General features: G+C 46.4%; 1 long non-coding RNA gene across 2 annotated transcripts; it reads left to right on the plus strand.

Moving 5' to 3' along the window:
• The first annotated feature begins 2,017 nt into the window (after positions 1–2,017).
• On the plus strand, positions 2,018–10,566 carry LOC138436984 (uncharacterized). 2 transcript variants are annotated; one of them, XR_011255705.1, is made up of 3 exons: positions 2,992–4,526; positions 8,511–9,469; positions 10,048–10,566. It is a non-coding gene; the product is annotated as an uncharacterized lncRNA (long non-coding RNA). The 2 variants fall into 2 exon arrangements; XR_011255706.1 differs by lacking the exon at positions 8,511–9,469 and having other exon boundaries at positions 2,018–4,526.
• The last annotated feature ends 15,835 nt before the right edge of the window (positions 10,567–26,401 follow it).

Consider the following 26,401-nt stretch of genomic DNA (forward strand, 5'->3'; position numbering starts at 1 on the left):
TTCTTTGGCTTCCACTGTTGGAAATGATATGCAGGGGCCCTGAAGGTGTCCCAGTCACCTTCCTGCAGGGGCCAGGAGCAGAGCCTCCAGCTCAGGCTTCCCTGGATGTGGGGGCTCACGCTGCTGATTCAGGGGCTCTGGACGAGCAGCATCAGGCCACCTCTTCTGAGGTGTCTCTCTGTCCCCAGAACTTCAGTCTCTGCTCAGCCCCCCGACTCAGGACTCAGTTCACCTGGAGTTGAAGCCTGCTCTGGGCTCTCCACCATGTCCTCCTTGGGATCCTAGTGGTGCTCCCAGGAAGGCCCCCATACCTGCTTCGCCTGCCAGCCTCTCTGACCCTGGCTTCACTGGCGGCCTGGGTCTCTTTATGGATTCATCAGCTTTCCAGGTCATGATGAACGTCAACCTCTGGACATCTGAAAGCCCTCATTCTAGATCTCCTATCAGCCACTTTATTGCCTTCCCTGCTCTGTTGACTTGGCCTGTTCTCTGGGAAGGGGAACACGGGGGTACAGTGTGGTCCAATTGCACGGCCAGGACAGACCTGACTGTGGTCCCCTGTACTGAGGTTGCTGACAAATCCATTTAGAGACCAAGGCATTATGATCAGCAAGTCTTTGTTGAGCATTTACCATGTTTCTGGCCCTGTGGAGGGTAATGTTTCCAAGATATTCTCTCCTGCTTTCAGTCCTGAGTCCAGTCCAGTGATTCTCAGCATCTCTACATGGTGGTGATGTCCATGGGAAATACAGATACCCACTGGTTGTGTGCAATTCCCCAGGCCTAAGAGCCTTGCTTTAGCCCCAAGAGTAAGCAAGCACAGAGCCTTGGTAAGAAATCCTTCTTTCTAAAGTTATTTATTTAGTTATCTACCTAATTTTGGCTACATCAGGTCTTCGTTCCTACATGTGAGCGTTCTGTAGTTGCGCCAAGTGAGGGCTACGGTTTGGTTGCGATACACGTGTTTCTCACTGTGGCGGCTTCTCTTATTGTGAAGCGCAGGCTCAGTAGTTGTGGCACATGGGCTTAGCTGCCCTGCAGGCATGTGGAATCTTCCTGGACCAGTGATCGAGTCTGTGTCCCATGCATTGGCAGGTGGATTCTTTGCCACTGGACCACCAGTGGCAAAGTCCTGGAAAGAAATTCTGAAGCATCACCACTTGTACAACAAGCCAAGTCCTATGTAAGTTCTGGTGATCAGAAAGTTTCCGTATATCATGCACCTTTTCAGGATATGCACCAATTATTACTCAACCTCAGCTGCCCCAGAGCTGCTCAGAAATTTGTTCCGAGTCTTGCTGAGCTTAGAATGTGGACAGCCCTTTTGAATGAAGTCTTACCCACTGTGTGCACAGCACCCCCAAGAGTATTCCCACGGAGCCAGGAGGGGCTCTACGATGAGAGAGGGGTCTCCTGAGTGCTTCTAAGGCCAAGGTGGGTGCAAATCACCAAGCTGAGTGCCCAGGCTTGGGAGATGTTTGGCTATTTTCTCCCTTTCCTCCCCTTACTCCTGGAAATGGGGCTAAAATGAAAACCCTCCCAAGTGCAGAGCCCTCTCTCATACACCGAGGGCTTTATAAGACCCTGGTAGTAGTGAACGAGGATGACCCCTAGGAACTCCAGGGGCAGTGCTGGGCAATCCCAAACATCACAGCAGCTTTAGGGATAGGCTTTCCTGGGGAGCCTGAAGACCCACCCCCTCACAGCACAGAGGAAAAGTGAGTGAGGATGGTGAATAAACTGTCTCTTATGTCTCAGCTGGGGTTGCTGGTGGCTCCACAATCTTATGGGACAGTCAGAGTGAGAGAAAATCACTCAGTCATGTCTGACTCTTTGCAACTACCTTCAAGGTAGTTTTTATTTGGCCTATTTTTATTTTTAATGAACATTTCGTAAATGCTAGCGGTAGAGATCCAAGCCCCAAGGGCTCCAGGCACCAAGCTCACAAAATACATCTCCTTTCAAGACTTTCCATGTGCGTCTGTTAACTCAAGTTAACAGTTAATTCAATTCTGACACCGTCCACCTAAAAATAGAGTCAGATCCCACAGGTTAAGGGCTCAGTCCGACAGGACTGTCTCCAACTCCCCGTGCCCCTCAGCACATAATGACTTCAGAGATGACTGCAAGTCTAGATTGCCACCTGTGCCTCTGGTCAACTGGCCACAGATTGGAGCCTGTGGCTTCCTCTCTGGGTTTGATAAATTTGCTAGTGTGGCTTACAGAACTCAGAGGAACATTTTACTTACTAGATTGCTGGTTAATTATAAAACAATATAACTCAGGAACATCCTGATGGAAGAGATGAACAGGGCAAGATATATGGGAAGGGGTGCAGAACTTCCAGGCTCTCTCCGGGTGAGCCACTTTCCCCAAATCTCCTCTGTAAGTTCACCAACCTGGAGCTATCTAGATCCATTCTTTTCGGTTTTTGTGGAGGCTGCTTTACAGAAGCATGGATGACTAAATCATTGGCCATTGTTGATTGAACTCCATCTCCAGCTCCTCCCCTCTCCCATCCCAGGAGGTCAGGGGCGAAACTGAAAGTTCTACCCTCTAATCACAAGGTGGGTTGCTCTGTCAATAGGCACCCCCATCCTTAGTTTGCCTAAGAGCTTTACAAAAGCTACCTCATTAATGGAACAAAAGACACTTCCCTAGCTCTAACCTCTTAGGAAATTCACTTTTTCAGGCTCTGTGCAAGAGCTTTAAGAGAAAATAGTTTCAGGCTTCAAAGAAGTTTATGGTTCACAGGGAGTGTGGGTAGAGGAAAGGCCAAAAGGAATGCAGAACTCATCTATGAAACAAAAAGAAAACACAAGACACTGATTGCCACATAGTGTAGAATAGGCTCTCCATGGGAATCAGGACGAAGAGCATTGTGGAAGGAGATAACAGAGACTTCATGAAGGAAGTGAGACTTCCGTCTGGCTTTAGAAAAGGAAAGAATTATTAGCCAACAAGAATATTTTGATGATCTAGCATGAAGATGGGAGAAGGCAATGGCACCCCACTCCAGTACTCTTGCCTGGAAACTCCCATGGATGGAGGAGCCTGGTAGGCTGCAGTCCATGGGGTCACAAAGAGTCAGACACGACTGAGCAGCTTCACTTTCACTTTTCATTTCATGCATTGGAGAAGGAAATGGCAACCCACTCCAGTGCTCTTGCCTGAAGAATCCCAGGGACAGGGGAGCCTGGTGGGCTGCCTTCTATGGGGTCACACAGAGTTGGACAGGACTGAAGCGACTTAGCAGCAGCAGCGTGAGGATGATGTGGCTGCAGCTTAAGTAAAGACCTTAAGGCAGAACTCTCATAGTCAACGACACAAGATGTATGTATGGAACAAGAAACACAAGCAAGCCAAACAGGACTGTGTGTGTGCATACACGTGTGTCTGCCTTATGCACTTTACATTAGTTTACTCATTTCTCAACCCCATATTCACGTCACTGTCGAGGGACTACCTTGTGGCAGGCTTTTCGTCCTGTGGCTGATAAGGCAGGAACTGGGCAAGAGGCATGTGCGGTGGGCAGCGTGGGTAGAGGCTGGCTTTGAGATGCATTCTGAACTGCGTGTGTTTGAATTAGTTGGAGGAGGGGAGATTTAAATAGTTATTGGGTTGGACAAATTAAAGGACCAAATGTGGAGAAAATGGATGAAGAAATTAAAACCCATAAGACTAAGGTTTCGAGGGATGCCACACTCCGGGTCCTACTTGCGTGGCTTGTTCACAAGTCTGTTCCTTTCCCTGGTTAGACTCCCTCTGAAGGTTAGTAATGTCCAATAGAAAGATAATGTGAGCCACAGGTGTATCATAGCACTTTCTACTAGCCACATTAACAAAAGTAAAAAGAAAGGAAGTTAATTTTAATAATATTTAATCCATCATATTGAAAAGATTTCCTTTTCAATGTATATTCAATTTTAATGAGTTATTTTTCATTCTTTTTTTCTGCACTAAATCATTTAAATCCAGGGTATATTTAACACTTACAGCCTGACTTCATTTAGACTGGCCACTTTCGAGTGCTCAATAGCCACACTTGGTTTAGTGGACACTGCACGGCTATGTATTTCCTTACAACACCTTCCTCCCCTTATGTACACACATAGACACACACACCTGTGCACTGGTGCCCAGGATATAGATGTTAAATGGATTGGTGTTTATTTAGCAGTCTGGAAAGTCAAAATATCAGGGAAGTGAGTTGGTTGAATGCGATTAAAGAGACGTTTGTAGGCACATGACAGGCATGAGGATAGGAGATGATGACAGAGGCAAGCTCAGTTTTTTTAAAGACCTTCAAAGAAAGTGGCTATGAATTTAGGTAGTGAGAGCAACATTTAAAATCCTTTTCTAACATGTCCTTTCCCTTTTGATATTATCTCTGAACTGGGCCTACCAATCCATGAATCTACAAGTCTACTGAGCACTTTCTAGACGTTGTGAGAGACAAAAGAAGCACCTTGGGAGATAAGACACAGCCCTTGAGCTAATAGCAGCAGCAAGGCCATTTATGCAAGGTAAGTGGTGCTTGGCAATTACCAAGTTGCCTTTAAGACAAGGGAGGTTGGGGAAAATTGGAGCTTTGCAATTCTTGGGTGCTGAACTGTATGGAAGAGAGATCAGAGGTGAAGAAGCCAGAAATGCTTGGTGATGCCTGGGCTCTGTCAATTCATTGCTATGCGATGCCAGTCAGGGCACTAATTTGCCCAAGTCTTCCCTGATGTTGGAGAATGGGTATGTGACATTTGTCCTGCCTGCTTTCTGGGGTGTTTGTGAGTATCTAAGGAGATTGGCCATGAAGCATCCCAGAGAGGTGAGGAGGTACTATTAGTATTGCGGCTGCAAAAGCTTGGCTCAGAGTGACCTAGGAGGGCACCAGAAAGGATGAGCCAACCCACATGTCCTCAAAGACTAAAGTTTTCTTGAATCTCTGCTCTCACTTCCTGGAAAGTTTATCAGTCCCTTCTCTGCCTCTGATGTCTTCTCGTCCTCTCAGAACTGGGTCCGACCCCACTGGCTAAGAAGCCTGTCTGAGGTTCCTTTTTCTAAAAGGTAATTTTCTTTCTCTTAAAAGCATTATGTATTAATTTAAAGCTGTGCTGGGTCATCACTGCTGCGAGGGCTGTCTCTAGTTCTCACTGCAGCGGCTTCTCGTTGCAGAACACGGGCTTTATGGTGCGGGCTCAGTAGTTGTGGCCTACAGGCTCAGCTGCCTCACAGCGTGTGGGATCTTCCCGGACCAGGAATCAAATCCTTGTTGCCTGCATTGGCAGGCAGATTCTTAACCACTGGACTACCAGGGAAGTCCGAACCTGAGGCTCCTTAATTTCTAGGCCCCCAAAGTATGGTACCCATGTCCTTCTGCCTCATAGTCCAGCTAACCATTTGTGTGAATCTTCTCTGTTGGGCCTGGAATGATTAAGAGGTGGCAGCTTTGTTTCAGTCATCTCTGAATCCCAGGAAATGCAGCAGGTACCCATGTGTGGATCTGAGCTGGCTTGTAACGACCTGTTTGTCCCTGGAGGCTCTGAGGGCAGAAGAGGTTCTAGAGTCTCATGGCCTGAAGAGGCTCTGCCCTTCTGAGATCTTTTACTCTCCACTGAATAAGGATTTGGAGGCTGTTTCTGATTTGGAAATTGCAGTCAGAGTGTATTTGGTGCCGTTTTCCAAAGTCAACATTCCCAAGCAGAACTGGGGTGGAGAGGAAACAGTGCCCCTGGACCTTGGAAGAAAAGATCAGTGTGGTTCCATTATTTAATTAGGCTGAAGAATGCTCACAGGCGTGTCCTGAACAAGAGGTGGTAGGGGCACCGGGGAATGGGATGCTACATATTATTAGACCGTCTTCCGGGCCTAGAGAGGGAGCCTGCGGTGGGAGGGAGAGCATGGGGTGAAAGGTCAGAGTGCTGGCCTCAAAGATGCCATTAATTGTGTCTGTTTAGTCATTCAGAACCTCAGTTTTTTCATCTGCCAAATGTGGATACGTTGTCATTTCCCAGAATTATCATGTGACTCAATTTTAGGCAATCTTTATTAAAAAAAGATTTGAAAAGCTCTGAAAACCTCACTGTTGTCTAATAGAAAATACACTGGGTCGTTCATGGGCCATGTCATCTTGCTTAGGTCTCCAACCTCTCTGGAGCTCAGATTCTTCATTTGAAAAAAAAACAAAACAAGGTGTTGGATTGAATTGTCCTGAAGGTCACTTAGAGTTCGAAACATTTATGCTTGCTCTTCTGATCAGCAGAGGTGACGAAGAGAGACACATGATCAGCTTACACTTATTCAAGACACATTGTGCATGCTAAGTCGCTCCAGTCATGTCTGACCCTTTGCAACCCTTAGCCTGCCAAGCTCCTCTGTCCAAGGGATTCTCCAGGCAGAAATACTGGAGTGGGTTGCCATGCCCTTCTCCAGGGGATCTTCCTGACCCGGGATTGAATGCAGGTCTCTTTCGTTCCCTGCACTGGCAGGCAGGTTCTTTACCACTAGTGCCACCTGGGAGGCCAACCAAGACACATTGGTTGGCCAGTATTTATTTACTAATAAGCTACTGCCATTTTATTTAGTTTAATGTATAAAAACAGTACCATTTCATCATGTGTTTATTATAAAACATACCAACGAGATATTTTTAAATTATTTTTTTTTATTAAAATACACACCCCTCCTCCCCCTGCACAATCCCTAGCATGTATTATATACTAGCAACCTGTGTAAAACAGTCTGCCATCAGTCACATTTCAAATGCTCAGTAGGCACACGTGCCTAGTGGCTACTGTATTGGACTGTACAGGTCAGATTGTAAGCTGCTTAAAGGAAGGGATTGCATTTTGTAGTACTTTTACTACTTGAGAATTGCTTTAGAGTTTGTAGGCCTTCTCCTCATATGTCACCTCCTTTGATCCTTACTGTTGTCTGGTGAAGCTAATTCAGTTATTAATGCCATTTTATAGATGAGGAAACTGAGGCTTTGGAGAGATCAAGTGGTTGCTCAAGGCCATAGCACAGGTAGTACCAGAGCTAGGATTCAAACCCAGATATGAGATTGCAAAGACTGAACGTGACCGAGGGGACTAGGCACAGCAGCGTCCCAGTTCTGAGTGCAGACGGAGGGCTACCTGGGCAGCTACTTTCAGTTATTGGTCCACTCACTTGTCGCTCATGAGCTAATTACTCTGGGTGAAGGCTCTATGCCTGGGGCTGACGTTAACTAGGCATCACCCTTGCCCATCTTAAAAAGAGACAGAAATGGAGGTGGTTTCTCTCTCTCTCTCTGTTTCTTTTCTGGTTTGAGAGATAGTTGAGGTTTTTGGAGGATGACTCTAGCATTGTTGACAGCATCTTTATCTTTTCATCTGTAAGCTTGCTCCAACATATCCGGTGAACCAAGGCGGGGTGCATTCCTGCATTTCAGTCTGTGTTTCCCCTCAGTTATCTTCTGATTCCATGAGTTCCCTGCCCAGTTTCTCTTTCCCCCTCGATCTGTATCCCCCAGCTGAGCCTGGAGATGATGATTATCATACACTCTCCATTAGAGCTGGCTTTAGCCAAACTAAACAGGGTTCTCTCTCCTGTATGGTGATCTTGGCTCATTGTTTTTAAGAAGGGACACCTCGTTTACTTTCCTGACAAGGGATCTCATTCTGGAAGCCTTGGACCCTCTGCTGCCAGGAGAGACTGGTCTGTGCTGCTCTGGGAGGAGCCTGATCTCCTAGCCAAGTCCTTGGCCACACGCTACTTATCAGAAGTGTTGTGTGATAGCTGTAGGAAATTAGTGAAGAGAGTCCCAGGCAGGAAAGCAGGTAAGAGAGTTGCTGGAGGCAGAACTGAAGCCCATTATTGAACACTGGTGGCCACTTGGAAATGCTAAGTGGAGACAGCTTGTGGGCTGAGGAGAGAGCAAGGGGCAGAGTCTGAGACCCCTGAGCTAGAGCAGACAGTACCATAGACAGAGCCCCGGATAGGACCTGAGGCTCAAGAAGGAGGGGCCCTTCTGCTGCCAGGAACAAGGACCCATGTTCTGTGAAACCCTCACTCTTGGTGTGCTGGTATACAAGAAATCAGAGTCCTTAGGATGAAGAAATCTTAGAGATCAACTGCTGCGACCCCCTAACTGAAGCCAACGTCTCCACATGGTAGGTTCAGTCCGTGCTCCCTGGGGCTGCCGCAGGGGGAGGTTTGTCCCTTGTAATATTTGGAACATACTAAAAATTATTCATTGTTTATCTGAAATTCACATTTAACTGGGTATCCCATATTTTTATTTGCTTAATTTGGCGACCTTATTGAGGAGGTATGCTAGCAGAGGAATGGAGGGCTCGAGGGGCAGGGATTTCTATCATTTTAATAAGACCAGCTCTGCTTTTAGCTAATTGAAATAGACAGACAAAACAACTCCTCCTCTCTCTGTGTTCCGTGAGCAAGGAAGAAGCCTGGGTGTTACTGGAAGAGATGTAGGCATAGTGCTATTCATGACCAGGGTTATTAACTCTCCCCAGATAAGTCAATCCTAAAGGAAATCAACCTTGAATATTCATTGGAGGGACTGATTTGAAGCTGAAGCTCTACTCTTTTGGCCACCTGATGTGAAGAGCCAGGTCATTGGAAAAGACCCTGATGCTGGGAAAGATTGATGGCAAAAGGAGAAGAGGGCAGCAGAGGATGAAATGTTTAGACAGCAATACCAACTCACTGGACATGAATCTGAGCAAACTCTGGGAGACAGTGAAGGACAGAGGAGCCTGGTGTGCTGCAGTCCATGGGGTCGCAAAGAGTTGAACAGGACTTAGCAACTCAACAACAACAGATAAGTCAAAATTGCATTAAAGAAGGAGTATAAATCTCTCTTGAAGACCAGCTGAGGTGTTGTGTTGCTGTTGCTGTTGTTTTAAGGAATTGATCCTCATGATGGTGGGTTACCATTGAGAAGATAGCCACATCCGGGAAAGGAATGTCTCACTGTCATCTTCCCCCCACATTGCAGGAAAACCTTAAAACCAGAGCGCACCCTCCCTTGTTCCATAGAAAGCAGATACTGGGTTGGGAAAAGGTGCCAGGACAGTCAGAGGACACTGCTAGAGTCTGTGAAGTTTGCAAGATGTGGAGAGGGATCTTAGGGGTTAGGAACTGATAATTGAATGGAGAAAGATGGGGCTACTGAGGAAACGATATGGATGCTTAGGGTTTCCAACCAGTGGGCAGGAAAGGGTTAAAGGGAAGTGAGGGGAGAAGAGGGCGGGGAAGGAGGAAGCATCCTCATCCCGCATACAGCGGGGTGTGGTCCCTTATGTGAAACAGGAAGCTCAGAATTGTATTGCCCACCCCACCCCCCAACACATGGCCTGGCTTTTTATAGCTTTGAATTAATTACCTGCTTTCATCAGTAAAGAAGAGTTCTGGACCTTCAAAAGAGTCAGTGAGGATTCAAGCAGGAGAAGACAGAGGATGAGAGTCCAGAGTAGGTTGGGGGCAACTACTTTCCTAGGGTCTTGATGGGTGTGGAGGGCCCGCTACTGGGTGTGGAGGGCCCTCTCTTTGGGCTATCCATTTACGTGGAATATCTGCTTGTAGAAACAGCAGGGCAGAGCCTTCCAAAGCCCACCCCTCTGCCCAAGAAGGAGCCAGAGATGGGGCCCTAAGGGACTGAAAGGAAGGCGCCTGTCCCGTGGACCTTGAGCTTTAAATACAGGGCTTCCATGTGACATTTCAACTTGAAGAAAGGATTCTATGGCTAAAATGATCTGCAAAAACATTGTTTCCCACAGAATTCCCAGTGAGTTGTCTTATTCTACTTTGGGAAAACAACCATTAAAAAAATAAAAATGTGTAGCAACTCACTCAGACATGAGACGATCAAGTTTTGGCTCCATTACTGGTTGTTGGGAAACATCTGGCTGGTGTGTCCAAACTGATATGTTTACACAGGCAGTATCTTGATAACTAGTTACTGGTGTCCCGTGAGCAAACCGTGGGTGTCTGAGTCATTCTTGGTGATTACTTAACAAGTGACCATTCTTAAAATTTTCTTTCTTGCAGGGGAACACATGGATTGCCACAACCCCATTGGAAGCATTTTCCCTTCTGTCATCAGTATCACGCTCTGTGGAGAGCCTCTTCCAGCCTCCAGAGGACAGGTTTTACAGGTTGCCGAGGAACTGGATTGATTTTGGAGAGCCTTGAATGCCATGTGGAGTTTGGACTTGAAGCTGAGATTTTAAACAATCCCGTGCTGCTGCTGACCCCATGTTAGATTTGCCTTGCCATGTGAAAAAGAGCAACATCCCACACTTGCCCATCCTGTGCCCTTTCTTGCTTGAAGCTACAGCAACTCACAAAACCTGTCATCTGTCCTGGGCTGCAAGAGGCTTTGACTTTGCCTGTGCGTGGCCCCTGGGAGTCCAGATGTTTTCACTGCAGGGGAAGGAGCTCATTTGGAAAAAAAAAAAAAAATCCAATTGTTTGTAATGTGATGCAATTTTCTCTTGAAATCAATTAGCGACTCCCTAATTCCTCTGCATACAATTGCTTTCAAAACTAAATTCCAGGTTCCATGTCTTTTTATGCATTTTATTTTTAAACAGGTTCAGACTTTAGCTTTTAAGTAGCTTAGGATCCCAAAGCACAAACTCCTTCCTCACCACAGATGTGAGGATTTATATGTGAAATTCCAGACTGATTAGAATCCAATTTATATTGTTGTTGAATTAGTTGGTGCTGCTACCAACAGACTCTCCACTGTCATTTCCAGGTGAAAGAGAAGTAAAAAAAACACTGATGCTTCTAGATAATCTGTGGGATTCTAAATGGAGAACTGAGACGTAGTTAAGCCAAAGGAGGCCTACCATATAGGTTTAGTTAATCTTTGGAATATTTATACACTTATGTTCATAACAGCATTATTCACAATAGCTAAGGCATGGAAGCAATCTAAGTCTCTACTGACAGGTAGATAGATAAGCATACAATATTATATATTTAATAATTAATATTACTATCTTATTCATCAGCCTTAGAAAGGAAGGAAATTCTGACATACGCTACAACATGGATGAACTTTGAGGATGCTCTAGTAAGTGAAATAAGCCAGTCACACAAAGACAAATACTATATGATTCCACTTCCATGAGGTACCTAGAGTCATCAAATTCATAGAGACAGTAGAATGGTGATTGTCAGGGGCTGGGAGAGGAGGGAATGGAGAGATGTTTAACGGGTACAGAGTTTCAGTTTTATAAGATGAAAAGAGTGTGGATGATGATGGTGATGGTCTTGTGATGGTGATGATCTTGTGATGGTGATGATCTTGTGATGGTGATGCAGGAGAATTTGCTCTCAGGAGTCCCACTCCACATGCCAGCATGATGTAGGGACACCCTGGTAATTCAGTGCCCTGAATATAAGTCTGGGGTTCAAATCCCTCTCAGCCATATAACCAGGTAAGGAATCTGGAAGACATGATTTAAGCTTTCTGAGCCTCAGACTCCTCATCTGTAACAAGGGATGTATCAGGCAGCTCTTACTGAAAAACAAATTACCCGAAAACAGGATGGCTTACGTCAAGAATTACGTCAAGAACTTAGTAATTTCTAAGATTCTTTAGATTAGCTGGGTGTTTCAGGTCTGGGCTGCCTCAGCGGTGGCTGGGTGGCCTAGGACGGCCTCACTGCTGTGTCTGTGGCTGGGACAGCTGGGGTCATTCCCTTGTCATCTCCCATCTTCCAGGAGGCTAACTTGTGCTTGCTCGCATAGCAGTGAAATGGTTTGAAGCAGAGAGAAAAGGCACATTTGATACACAATCATGTTTACGCCCCTGCTTGCATTGTGTTTGCAAAGGCCTCACTGGCCCAAGCCAGAGGATAGCCAATACTGGATTCAAAGGATGGAGAAACAGACTCCACCTTTTCATGGGGGTTGAGGTACAAAATACTGTGGGGTGGTTTTTTCTTTTTTGTGAACTACTGCAAAGGTTAATAACAAATCCTACCTAAGTGGGCTATTATGAGGCTCATATGAAATAAGGCTCTTGGCATGGTCTTGGCACATAGTAGGCCTTCCATGAATGTGAATTTCCTTTCCTCTTCCATCTCCTTCCTGATTAAGAACACATCTTTATGAAAGACATGATGGATCTGTTGACTCTAATTCCATTCTCTTTCAGAACACATGGAAATTGAAGCCATGTGGGACTTAACAAGAGATCAAATAGTGCCTTAAATGTCCCGGGGCAGCAGCCCTGTCCCCAGAGCCTGGGGCGGCTCCTGTGATGGGGCCTGCCTTGCCTGGTGCTCTGGGCCCCTCTTCTCCCAGCCTGCTAAAGGTTGGGCTTTCTTTCATTACAAATTGCTCATAAGCACACATATCCCCAGATGCCCGCATAAAAACTGGTATTAAAGTTGTATAATGGTGGCATGAGCCTTGTTAGGATTAGGGCAGCAATAAGCCATCCCCCAGAGCTCACAAGTCTAGCAGGAAAAGCCCTGGGAACCTGCACGCACTCCCCCATGCAATCTGACTTCCTACCCGTTGTACATCTGGAGAGAGAAAGATACTGGGCTAAGCAATCTGATGATGAACTGGTTATCAAGGGAGTAAGAATCAGTGGGAGACAGGGATGTCTGGGGAGACAAATGCTGAGAGTCAGAAAACAAGCTTTAGAGATCTTCAAGGGGCTCTGTGTACACGTTTTCTTCTGAGGCACCACAGTGTTTGGCGCCTTTCAGGGAACACTATGCACTGAACTTGGATAACACCTCACGGGGAACCAGCCTTCTTGTTCGTGCTGGGTATTCTCAACACCCCAGTGAGCTTGGCAGGATCCTTAGCCACATTTTACAGATGTGGACACTGAGGTTTCAGAACCTGGGGGTCTCTTTCATTTCTCAGGAATGCTCTTTCCTCTGCCTCTGGTGGGCCCCTCCTTCTCCCTGACCTTGAACCAGCTATAGTCACTGATGATAATAGCGCTAATGAAACATTAGTTAATGACCTCTGTCATATGCACACATTCCAAGAATGTGCGTGCTGTGTATATGTATTAAATGATAAATCATCCTTGGCCTCTTGCCACCTTACCATCCAGAGTTTTTATAATGGCTGATGCAAATCTCATGACTGATACTAGGCTTAATGGAAAGGAAGAGCTACAAAATTCCAAACCTGGAGGGTAAAGAAGTTGCAAGTTAGGAAATAGGCCACTGCTCCTTAGGACACTGATCAGAGCCGGAATGGAAGAGAAGGCAAGGCTTTGGAAGGCTATGGTAATAATGATAATATTGAGCATTTATTAAACCTTTCGCTGTGCCAGAAAGTGTGCTCAAGTTTTCCATGCATCTCACGGTCACCTGCCTTACCAATCCCCCCCACCCCCCACCCTGATATGCATTACCACCATGCTTAATGCTTCCTCGTTTCTACTTCTCTTCTCTTAGGTACTGCTTGATTGTGCTTTCCATACCTCCATACTGGAGGCAGGGCCGTATGACTAGTTTTGATCAACGATTGGTGAGTGGAGTGATGTACGTTGCTTCTGGGTTGAAGCATTTAATAGTCTCTCCGAGGCCCTCCAGAGTCCCATTCCAATTGTGGAAGCATGTGATAGACAGCAGTGGCACGTGGTTGATTTAGCCTGGATTATTGAGCTTCTGTGTAGGGGGGCAATTGTTTTCAGAGGTCTCTGGAACCATTGCCAACTTTGCTTGCATAAAAAATAAGCCTTGGTTGTTTTAGTCCATTAAAATTTGGGGGTTGTTTGTTACTGCAAAACAAGCTAGCATATTCTGTCTAGTGAATACCCTTATTCTACAGATGAGGAAACTTGGGCTCTGAGTAGGCAAAAATTTGCCCAGGGCACACCAGTCAAAAGTGAGAAGGCCAGAGTTTGAACCCTGGTACGAACAACAGACTGGTTCCAAATAGGAAAAGGAGTACATCAAGGCTGTATATTGTCACCCTGCTTATTTAACTTGTATGCAGAGTATATCATGAAAAACGCTGGGCTGGAAGAAGCACAAGCTGGAATCAAGATTGCCGGGAGAAATATCAATAACCTCAGATATGCAGATGACACCACCCTTATGGCAGAAAGTGAAGAGGAACTAAAAAGCCTCTTGATGAAAGTGAAAGAGGAGAGTGAAAAAGTTGGCTTAAAGCTCAACGTTCAGAAAACAAAGATCATGGCATTGGGTCCCATCACTTCATGGGAAATAGATGGGAAAACAGTGGAAACAATGTCAGACTTTATTTTGGGGGGCTCCAAAATCACTGCAGATGGTGATTGCAGCCATGAAATTAAAAGATGCTTACTCCTTGGAATGAAAGTTATGACCAACCTAGACAGCATATGCAAAAGCAGAGACGTTACTTTGCCAACAAAGGTCCGTCTAGTCAAGGCTATGGTTTTTCCAGTGGTCATGTATGGATGTGAGAGTTGGACTGTGAAGAAAGCTGAAAGTCGAAGAAGTGACGCTTTTGAACTGTGGTGTTGGAGAAGACTCTTGAGAGTCCCTTGGACTGCAAGGAGATCCAACCAGTCCATTCTGAAGGAGATCAGTCCTGGGTGTTCTTTGGAAGGACTGATGCTAAAGCTGAAACTCCAATACCATGACCACCTCATGCGAAGAGTTGACTCATTGGAAAAGACTCTGATGCTGGGAGGGATTGGGGGCAGGAGGAGAAGGGGACGACAGAGGATGAGATGGCTGGATGGCATCACCGACTCGATGGACATGAGTTTGAGTGAGCTCCAGGAGTTGGTGATGGACAGGGAGGCCTGGCGTGCTGCGATTCATGGGTTCGCAAAGAGTCGGACACGACTGAGCGACTGAACTGTACTGATGACTCTAGAGCCCAGGCTCTAAACCACCATGATATCATTCCATACACAGATGTCATGGACAATGGGAAGCCATGGAAATACTTTTCAAACTGGATACCCTGATGATAGCAAAGTTTGTGGGAACCTAGTCTGGCTCATTCATGAGGGGTGAACTGGAGTAGGAAGATGGAACATGTGTCCACAGCCAATCACGTCACCTGAAGTTTGTGCTCTTCCAACTTCTGCCTCCCAAAAGGGAAGTCTTGTCACCTGCTCTGCCTGGCACCGTTGCCATGACATTTGCATGTCTCGGAGGAGAAGACAGTAAGACTGCTTCACCTTGAGAGCAGGGAGGTGCAGGATGGAGGGGGCAGCTGGTGTGGAGATGCGGGCTGTGCTTCCAGAGAGGGAGCAGAGAAATTCTCTGCCCAAATCAGCACAGCCTGTGGCCCTGACGGTTTATTCCACGTCCTCTCACCCTTTGGAGCCTTACCTTCCAGTGGATGTCACATTCGCAGGGATGAGGCTTGCCAACTAAGAAGCTTTTACTGTCTAATTGAGCCAAATAGTTGTGATATTGGCTTATAGCAGTGTTTCCAAAGCTTGCTGGACATAGGTCACCAGGGGCCGCAGATCACACCCCATCTCCCTCGTCACTCAAGATTCTAATGCAGTCAGTTTGCAGTGGGGCTGTGGGTTCTGTGTGCCGAGCGAGCCTTCCAGGGGACTCCTACCTTCCAGCAGGGTTTGGAAACTGACTCATGCAAGGGCCGGTCAATCCAGCTGAGCTGTTTGCGGAGTGAGGCTGGAGGTTACTTTGGCATCCAGCACACAGCATGGAGTCCTTGTCCCCAGATTCTCCTTTGGCCAGAGGAATTCTTTTGTCTGTTTCGTTTCTTTGCATTTTAAAAATAAACTTCAATTTGGAAAAAAAAAAAAAGACTTACCCGTTTGTTTTTCTAGATGAAAACAAATTGGTTTACTACACACCTCAAAATTCCCTGTGAGAAATTGCTTTGAAGTCTCAAAAACATCTGTGATTCTTCTGAGTCATGGTTTGCTATTTTCAACTCAGTGATATCATTCTTCTTGTAACTGACTATATTATCCTCATTACTCTATATTTAGGAGGCCCAGACCCAAATTTACAGTTCTCCTTTGCAAAGGTTTTGTGTAGTAAGTAGGATTCCTCTCATTTTTTTCTATCCTTGTTTTTCAGTCATTTGTTATAATATCATCATTGTCTTCCTCTCTCTCTCTCTTTTTGAGAATTTGTTCACACTTCAGTAAGTATCTACACATCTCACTTGGATTTATAAATATAATTCTATGAAAGTAATTTCACAGAATCATTGGTTCAGAATTTCAGCTCATAGGAACTATAAGAGCTCAGAGAGAGGAAAGTCCAGCTTCCTTTTTGAATTTTTTATTGGAGTACAGTTGCTTTACAGGGGCTTCTCAGGTGATTCAGTGGGTAAAGAATCTGCCTGCAACTCAGGAGACCCAGGTTCATTTCATGGGTCAGGAAAGTCCCCTGGAGGAGGGCATGGTAACCGCCTCCAGTATTCTTGCCTGCCATGGACAGAGGATCCTGGAGGGCTATGGTCCATAGGGTCGCAAAGAGTTGGACAGGACTGAGACTTTGCAGCATGGATATTTGCTTTGCAACCAGCTTCCTTAGGTGATCCTGAGGTATATGGAGGGGAAGTGATGCTGCTGGGGTCATGGGACAAGGAGAGGCAGATTGAAAGGGAAACCCAGGCATCCCAATGCTGGGCAAGTTCTAGAACACTGTCCTCTGGGTATGGTGTGCAGGTGGCAGAGACCCCCTTCAGCGTAACAGAGTCTGCTGTTGCCCAGAAACAGCTTCTGAGCACCTGAGACATTAACAGTAGGTCTTGGTGCATGTTCTGTCACTTCAGTCGTGTCCAACTCTTTGTGACCCCATGGACTGTACCCCACTAGGCTCCTCTGTCTTTGGGATTCTTTCTTTTGGCAGGGGGCGGGGGCGGGATTCTTTCTCCAGGCAAGAATACTGGAGTGGGTCACCGTGCCTTCCTCCAGGGGACCTTCCTGATACAGGAATCGAACATGGGTCTCCTGCATTACAGGCGTATTCTTTACCACCTGAGCTACCAGGGAAACCTCTTTAGGTCTTGATAACTCTTTAATTTTCAGGGTCTCTATGAAAGTGCTACTATCCCTGGGATGGAAGCAAGGCTCAGCTGGCTCAGCCTGTTCCAGAGGAAACTCCAGAGGGGATGGAGAGTAAATTCCTGGGGGAATGAGTGAGCCAGGCCACCCCAGTGCCCTAGGGGGAGACTTGGCAAGGCTGCTTTGTGTGCCCTCGATCAAGATGGTGCCTGCTCGGTGTGACGTTCTGCCCTGGCACCCTGGAGGCAAAATGAACGGGAGTGCTCAGATGAGCCTCGCAGCTCTGCAGCATGAGGCTGAGTGCGGAGCCTGGAGAGCAGGAACTCAGGCAGGAAGCCCTCCCAGGGACAGTCCCAGCGCTGTTGCCTCTGGGCTGAAAGGTGACATGGCCGTGGAGACCCCAGCCTTGCTGTCCCCAGTGAGACCCAGCCACGTCCAGCCTTTCACGAGACACATGTGTGCATGTGAGTGTGAGTGTGAATGGGAGGCCTGGTGGGCATGCGGAGGCCCGCCAATGTCTATTACATGGGAGAAACATCTGTTTTCTGCAGAACATCCACAGTATCAGATGTTTTACTGCAAGGGACCCATTTTTTTTAATAAAACGAAAATGAGACATGGAAATCAAGGTAACCACATTTTAAATGTTTATGGAAGATAAAGGTTTAACCACAAGTCTTTCATCAAATGGAGGACAGTAGAGAGAAGTCAGGGATGCCCTTTGGCTGTCCTTGCCTGTGCGGTGAGACCTCACAGTCTCACCTCATCTAGAACAGGGGCCTCTGGGCAGCTGGAAATATTTAGCGATGTGTCTAAACGTTGCACAGCGGCCCTGCCATTGGGCTTGTTTGGCCACGACTGTGGGGAGAGAGGTTTGCGCAGATGAAAAGCCCGGACTCAAGTGTGACAGGGCCGATGGTACCCTGGGGTATACAGCAGCCAAAGGTGCAAGGCCTTGGCTGGGAGAAGGGGCCTCCCGTCTGATTCCCGAGCTGGGAGGGTGTGAGCAGGCGGAGGGCCTGGGCCACTTGCTCCATTGTTCCTGGTTTCCTGGGCTCTGGGGGCACTAGTTCTTTGAAAACAGAAGGAGGGAGTCAGAGCCTCTTTCTGATGCTCCTTGGAGGACTGTGCTTTCTTAGATGTTGACTCCATACACCATTTTCCGCACTCCATTGTGTCAATGCCTATGAACAAAATGAAGCATACACCCTGTGTTTATCTGGTTGTGAGCATGGAAAATAACCTTCTTGCCCTATTCAAGGGTTTTTCCTCCCAGGACTGATGTGTACTGATATTTTATCTCATTTTCTCAGCAGATTTTCTCCTTCCCATGTTACAGATGAGAAAATGGAGGGGTCCCAAACCTCCCAACAGGGTTCTGAGTTTGCCTGGGTCACAAGCAAGAAGTCTTCCCAATGAGGGTCAGAGTGGAAAGGGGGGACTCAAGTTGGGCTTCCCCAGGGCGGCCCTCCCCTCCCCTCTCTTTCTTTCACCTCACCTCCCCTTCCCACTTCAGGGTCTTGAATCAGTTGCTTCTCTTTGGATCTGAAGTAACTTTTACATTTGAGAGCAATCCCTCATCTCGCAGCCCCATCACAGGGACATATCTCTCTCACCATCAGCCGCTGTGTCCCCCGAAGCATATAAAGTGTAGGATGGAGTGAGGGATCGAGTTGAATTATGTGACCTGAAGTTTATGGTGGGGGCCCACCGGACATCCGATCCTGTGTCTAAGCTCAGTTACCACAGCTCTGGCCCTGGTTGATTAGACTTTCCTGAAAGGGGGGAAGTTTTTGAGGGTGAGGATACTGGGGAGGAGGGGGCCAGGAGAGCTGTGATCACCCTGTGGCAGCTTGTCCTGGGCATGTTTCCGATCTCTGTGGTCTCATCACGGCTCAGACCCCCAAACAGTCCAGGTGGTGTTGGGAGTGCTTGTTGGAGGAATGAAGTGAGATGGAACCCACTGGGGGCTGTTTCAGCATGCCGGGGAACTTGGGGTTAGGGACAGGAGGTATCTTCTCCCCTCTAGCCCAAACCCAAGCCACGTTCATCTGGCTGAGTCAGCAGGAACTAGAATGTAAAAGGATTTTCAACCGGGGCAGTGAAACCAAAGGTATTTCCTAGGCTCACAAACCTCTTATGCTATTAAATAAACTGGAGAATTCTGCTTGGGCCCTGAGCTTGGTCTTTATTAGAACTGCCATGGTCCAGCTGTCTGGCAAACAGAGCAATGTTCTATTTTCTTAGGCATATGATATAGGAATATTCGCAGAACCCTGCGACATGCCAGTCTGGCCAGAGTCCTTTCCAAGGGTCCTTGCAGCCTGAGACTCAGGTTCTGGGAATCCTAGGGTGCATTAGGCCAACATGGGAAGATTTGCGGAACTCGGAAAGCTTCAATAACCAGAGGTTAAGGAAAAAAACAACTTAAAGCCAGGCCCACAGTAGGGTCTCAATAAACATCTGTTGAGTGAATGACTTTGAATAGGGATCAAAAGACCCAGATCCTGGCCCTGGTTCTGATATTTGAGAACTAAGTGTTTTAAAATAAAACATGAAACTTCTGAGCCTCAGTTTCCCCTTCTGTTAAAGGACTTGTAAATAACCTATTCCGGTCACCTCTGAGGGCTGCTTTGAGGATCAAAGAATGTGCATTATGTCCTGCAAGGTCTTGATGCAGGCACCCAGATTACTGTCTTCTTTTTGCTCTCAAAAGCTCCCCTTGTTAAGCATCCATGACCTTTGTTCACACAAAGGCACTTTCTCAGCCTGGTTTCTGTTCCAGCCAGTGCTGGAACAGTAAAGAGAGGGGAAAGAAAGAGAGGGGAGGTGAGGGACGCCCTGGGGAAGCCCAACTTAAGTCCCCCTTTCCAGTGCTGGAACATGACTGCTGGAACAGTGTAGGGCAGTCTTTCTCGTCAATCTTTTTACTGCTCTTCGGTGTGTGTGTGTGTGTGAGATAGGGGTGTGAGATGTGTGTTTGTGTGATGAGTATGCGTGTGTGTGTTATGTATATGTGTGTGATATGAGTATGTGCATGTGTGTGATGTGTATGTGAGTATGGTGTGTGTGTAGAATATATGATGCGTGTGTGCATCTGTGTGTGATGTATAATGTGTGTGTATGGGTGTTTATGTGAGACGTGAGTTGTGTGTGTGATAAGTGCGGAGGTGTGATGTGTGTGTGTGATGTGCGGTCTGTATGAGGCGTGTGTGTGTATTATGTGTGTGCATGTGTGGTTTAAGTGGGGATGGGATGTAGTCTGATTCTAGGAAAGTCCTTCATTCTTAGGATCTTGGTTCCTCTCCACATTTATCTTTTTCACCTGAGGCCCTCAGGTCTCTTGTGTAGCCCTAGGCAGCCACGTCTCTTTCTATAGCACCCCTTGCTTCCAGTAAGCTCAAATTGGCTTCAATTCTCCAGGAAGGTGAAGCTGCTTCTCTTTGGGTTATTACCTTCTTGGTTATTACTAATGATAGTTCATCTTGTTCTGGAACTTTCCATTTAGGAACTGTTTCTCAATAATAAAATTGCTGCCAATGTCAGAGTCATCATGTTGAGCACTTTACATGCCATAAATAAAAGACACACTAACACAAAAAGGTGGCATTGATGAGGAAGGGCAAGGTTTGTAATAAGTAAAGCGCTCTTACAAATCAATATAAGCTAAGTGTTCCAAAATACAAAGTCGATGGACTTAAAACTTAGCAATTTGCAAAAGAATAAATATACAAATCTCATGACTCCTCTCCACAGTCCAGTCTCCCTTTCATGGATGAGGAAACTGAGGCCAGGAGAGGTTAAATCAAGTTACACAACTAATGGTCCAGAGCAGGACTATGAACCCATAAGGGTTCAGAATCCTGGTAAGGATTATTAGTATTGTCATTTTATAGATGGGAAAGCTAAAGGGCTGTCTGTGTATGTCTAAACTCACACTAATTAAAGGTGTGATTGCCTGCATTTGACATCCACTTAGCTAACTTGCTTGCTGACTGAAGAAGTGATGGGTATAGGAATCTGGGAACTGGAATCAGGGTTTGGGGTGTGTGAGGGTTAAGGGTGCCTGGGCAGGCTGATGTTTAAAATGGTCAATTAACAGTGTGGGTCCTGCCTTGCCAGGGCACCCAGCTGTTGACTGGCTGAGCAAGGCATCTGAACGTAGAGCTGATGCTCTGTGTGCTGTGCCTTGTGACCCAGCCTTCCACTGGCTCTGGTCTCTGCCCATAGCCACAGCTACACCCACGTACGGCACGGAAGATCAAGAAAAAGGTAGGTACAGCCTGATTTTTGCAGCCTGCTAAGCTGTGGTTGATACCTTACCTGGAGAAATCATTGATTCTTTGACTCAGAAATTAGCATGTAAGTGCAGACACCTAATAGCTAAAAACAGTGTCTAATAAATCTAGTAAGTTTTCATTGTTTCTATTCATAATCCAAAGTGACCTGGCTGGCTGGCTGGGATTGGGGCTGAGACAAGGGCCCCATCTTTATGTAAGACATGTTTGCTACCAGCTGCCGAGGGAGCCTTCCTGTCTGTATTGTTAATATGATAGAGGCCTTGGTTTCCAGTATCATCTCTTTGGAATTTCTGTCTCAGACCCTGTGCAAATGAACATAATCCCTGGCAGGAAAGGCATTTCAAAGTCCTGGCATCAGGCTTGGGGCCTCTGACTTTCACGTGAGGAATGCCAGATGCTGCTGGTCTTTCATAGGCCTGGGTTTTACTCTGGATGCTTTGGGTGTTCTTGCTGGGGAGGAGGAGGCTGCTGGCTCATGAGGGCTGTCATCCAGGACTTTCCCAAGAAAGAGGATGCGGAACAATTTTCTAAATGTCTCAGGACAACTAGAGACATTTAGGATAACCCATCTTCCAAGTTTTTAACGAGCAGGACACATATTTAGTCTTTTTTTTTTTTTTTAGATATTTATTTATTTGGCTCCATCAAGTCTTAGCTGCAGTGCGTGACCTTAGTTGCTCTGTGGCATGTGGGATCTGACTTCCTCGAGGGATCAAATACACATCTGCATTGAAAGGTCGATTCCCAGCCACTGGGCCACCAGGGAAGTCCTTTAAATGATTTGGTGCCGTACTTCCTACCCTTTCTCTAGTCATACCACATGTAGAACAGAAGATTGTTGAACAGAATATTTCTAAGGAAAGCAGACACAGCTACTTCTAGCCAGAGGAGGCTACTAGTCCAGGGGCTCTGGCTGCCTCAGCTCCTGGGGGATTATTTATCTCAGTCGACCTATAACCAATCAAGACCTGCCAAAGAGCACCAACCAAGTGGCTGGGAAGCTCTGATAGGAATACACAGATTGGGCTCACTGAAGACTGTCAGACTGCCGTTCGTTTATTTTACATTTGCCCCTTAAACACTACTGATCAACTGTCCTTCGTCAGGCACCAGGTGCTATGGATGGGTACTGGGAGGGGCAAAGGCAGCTACATATCATCCCTGGCCTCATGGAACATGAGCATACAGGTAGGTGGTCTGTCACTGACTAGCTAAGTGGCCTTGGACAAGTCACTTAACCTCTCTGAACTTCACTTTCTTCACCTGTCCAATGAGAATGAGAAGCATGTACCTTGTGGGATTATTGTGAGGGTGGAACGAGATCATATTTATTAAACAGCCTTGCTCAATGGCCAGCTAGCAGGGAGTACTTACTAAGTGGGGATGCACTTGCTACAAGGTGAAAGGTTGGTATAGGGTTATTAGATTACTGTTCTCTATCTCGTACTCTGTACTGCTTGATGATATTTTACAGTGGTTTCTGGAAGAAAGGGAAGTTGCATAGAATCATTTGGGTGGGGTGGGAAAAGGGAGGAGTGTTAGGTGTTAGTAGCTCAGTGTGTCCGATTCTTTGCAACCCCATGGACTGTAGCCCACCAGGCTGCTCTGTCCATGGGATTCCAGGCAAGAAAAGAAGAGAAGGATATTGCTAATGGTACTGCTCATCTTTCCCCCTTCCTAGTAGACTGCTGCTGACACCTGGAAGGTATTGGTCCAAGGTCTCTGAGCTAGACTGGGCTTGCAGAATGTATAGTTTTCTTAACTTCCCACGTGGTTTGGATGCAGAGCAACTTTGAGAAACACTGGTATGGTTGACACTCTAGAAGGGTGACTTTCCTGTCTCCGTCCTATTGTCTCGGGTCACAAGGGTACATAGTCATAGGTCCTCTGCCAGTCTAGTGGAAGGTACTAACTGACCCCAGACCCAGTCAGTTTGATAAGGGAGTAGGCATCTGGCTGAAATCTGCACTGTCAGAATTCCTCACCCATGAATCTGGAATAAGGACCAAGAGATTTCATTCTTGGCTAACACTTTCAAACAAAGAAGAAATACAAATTTTGGACCAGCAAGGAGGCTTCTCCCCACTATGTGGACTGAGTTAGCAGAGAGATAATGGAGTCATTGGGAGAGAAAAAAGGGAATAACCCCTGGGTTCCCCATGGATCTTCATTTTCTGATTCCAGTCTGCTCATTAGGTTTAATTGCTCTTGCCCTCAGGTTCTGTGAACCTACGCTTGTATACTTAACGTAAGGTGGTTTCTGTTTCTTGCAACCAAAAGAATTCTCTTTAATAAAAGAACTATTAATAAAAGGGGACTTATTTATTTTGCTATGAAGAAAGGAAAGGATTTGGATAATTTGAAAAGGGTCTGAGCCAGCGGTACAGAATTTATTCAGTCAAATTTAGGATATTAAATCTCACGTCATCTCACTTCATGGAGCAGTCTCAACATCGGGGCTTCCCTGGTGGCTCAGATGGTAAGGAATCTGCGTGCAATGCAAGAGACCCAAGTTTGATCCCTGGGTCAGGAAGATCCCCTGAAGAAGGGAATGGCTACCCACTCCAATATTCTTGCCTGGAGATTTCCATGGACAGAGGAGTTGGATGAGCTATAGTCCATGAGGCCACAAAGAGTCGGACATGACTGAGTGACTAACACACACACACAGTCTTAACCTTGAACCAGAAGTGTTTACCATCTGAGCCTTCAGCTCAGTTCAGTCGCTCAGTCATGTCTAACTCTTTGTGACCCTATGGACTATGGCATGCCAGGCCTCCCTGTCCATCGCCAGCTCCTTGAGTTTACTCAAACTCGTGTCCATTGAGTCAGTGATGCCATCCAACCATCTCATCCTTTGTCGTCCCCTTCTCCTGCCTGCAATCTTTCCCAGCATCAGGGTCTTTTCCAATGGGTCAGTTCTGGGCATCAGGTGGCCAAAGTATTGGAGTTTCAGCCTCAACATCAATCCTTCCAATGAACACTCAGGACTGGTTTCCTTTAGGATGAACTGGTTGGATCTCCTTGCAGTCCAAGGGACTCTCGAGAGTCTTCTCCAATACACAGTTCAAAAGCATCAATTCTTCGGCACTCAGCCTTCTTCACAGTCCAACTCATACATCCATACATGACCACTGGAAAACACATAGCCTTAACTAGACGGACCTTGTGTCTGCTCCTTATACCTGAGAGATTGAATGTTTTCTCAACTTCATCTGGTCCTACAACCTGGAACATTAATGATGATGATGATTTCCATTTGTATGTTTGCCTTATAGTTTACAAAACTTAGGTCACCTTTGTAGGATACCACAAACACAATTGTTTAATTTGTTGATTCTGTGCATTAATTGTGCTCTGAGCTATGGGTCACATGCTATTTAAAACTTTATTTTAGTTCACAGAGGGCTCCTGCTAGAAACTTTGTAAGCAGTACTTTTCTCTTGTGTGGTGATATCACCAAAGAAAATGGTTTAAGTTAGGAGAATAGGTTGTTCCAGTTGGCAGTGGAGGAAGAAGCAGTGGACGATGGGGGTGGGAAGAAGTGGGCTTACATACCTGGAAATCATTAAGAACAAAAGTGATATAATCAAGACATATGCTTATCTTATCAGGCTAAAGCCCTGACTTTTGGGTCCTTTTCCAGCCCTGGGTTTTTATGTTACTAAATGGTGAAGTCATCAGGTGAGAATACAGACTCAATGCCTGTCTCTTTGACCAGTTTACACTGCAGTGGCCTGATTTGGGTTCCTATTCTCAATGAAGCTGTTTCCTCATCTGTAAAATGGGGTTGATCATATTTCTGGTGTATTAGTTAAGGTCATCCAGAGAAACAGAACCAACAGAAATATCTGTATTTCTGAGAGAAGGGAGAGGAGAGAGAAACTGACTTTACAGAATTGGTCCATGTGATTGTAGAGGCTTGCCAAGTCCAAAATCTGCAGGGTAGGCTGTCAGGCTGAAAACTCAGGGAAGAGTTGCTGCCCAATTCCTTCTTGCTCAGGGATGGTCAGACTTTGTTCTATATTCAGGCCTTTAACTAATTGGATGAGGCCCACCACATTAGGGAAAGTAATCTGCTCACTCCAAGTTGACAGATTCAGATATTAATCTCATTCAATAAACTACCTTCACAGAAACATCCAGAATAATGTTTGATCAAATAGCTGGTCAACATGGCCCAGTCAAGTTAATTTGAAAATTAACCCTTGTCACATCTGGTCGCATGGGATAGGACAGAAGGTTAACTGTGAGAAGTGTTTTATGAGTGGTGAATTGCTCTATACTGCCAAGAGAGAGGGAAGCTCTGTGGGTTCTGCCCTCCACCCCAAGTGAGAGTGTCCTGGCGCACAGAGGGTTAAGGGGCCCCGCCTCTCCGGCTCTTCCACCTGCTGTCTGAACCGTCACTATCCCCTCCCTGACCCTCAGGTGAGGAGGGACTGAAGTGGGGGCTGAAGTCGTCTGACATCTGATACTTCCTTCCTGCCTGGATTAGAGTCATATTGTCAATATCACGCCAGTGTTTACCAAATTAACAAATGGACTTCAAGTTAAACACTGAACAATTTGTGAGATGGATTTTTAAAAAATGTGGCGGCTCAGGGGATCACTCACAGGTGATGGGCTGTTTGCCTTATTTGGACTTCTGGCCTTTAACATCATGTCATTTTAAATTGCTTTTCATGGAAAACGGCCTCCTTGCCATTCTTTAGCCTCCGCAGAGAGCCTCCGGCCAGGCTTTTCTGTGCACAGCTGGAGCCTTGCCTTGCTGTGGGGCAAGCTTCTTTCTTCTGGGCCCAACAGAGACAAATATCCTCTGGTCACTTGGTCCAGAATGGAAAATTAAGTGTGTTGAAACACTTCACTCCCCACCAGGAATTTGTAGCAGCAGAGCAGGACGGAGCAGGGCTTTTAGCCAGTCATTACTGTCTGCTAGTAGCAACAAAGAAATCAGAGGTTTCTCTGTGAAGTGGGCATGACACCAGGGTCCAGACTGGGTGTTTCTTGTGCTTCTAGTTGTTGGCATCGTGTCCACAGCAAAATACCCAGAGACGTGTCTGCATCCTCTCCTGTCACTTGAGAGGCATCCCTCGAGGGGTACACTGACTTAAGTGCCTCTCAG

The sequence above is a fragment of the Ovis canadensis genome, chromosome 3 (assembly GCF_042477335.2).
Source record: "Ovis canadensis isolate MfBH-ARS-UI-01 breed Bighorn chromosome 3, ARS-UI_OviCan_v2, whole genome shotgun sequence".
Taxonomy (NCBI): Eukaryota; Metazoa; Chordata; class Mammalia; order Artiodactyla; family Bovidae; genus Ovis; species Ovis canadensis.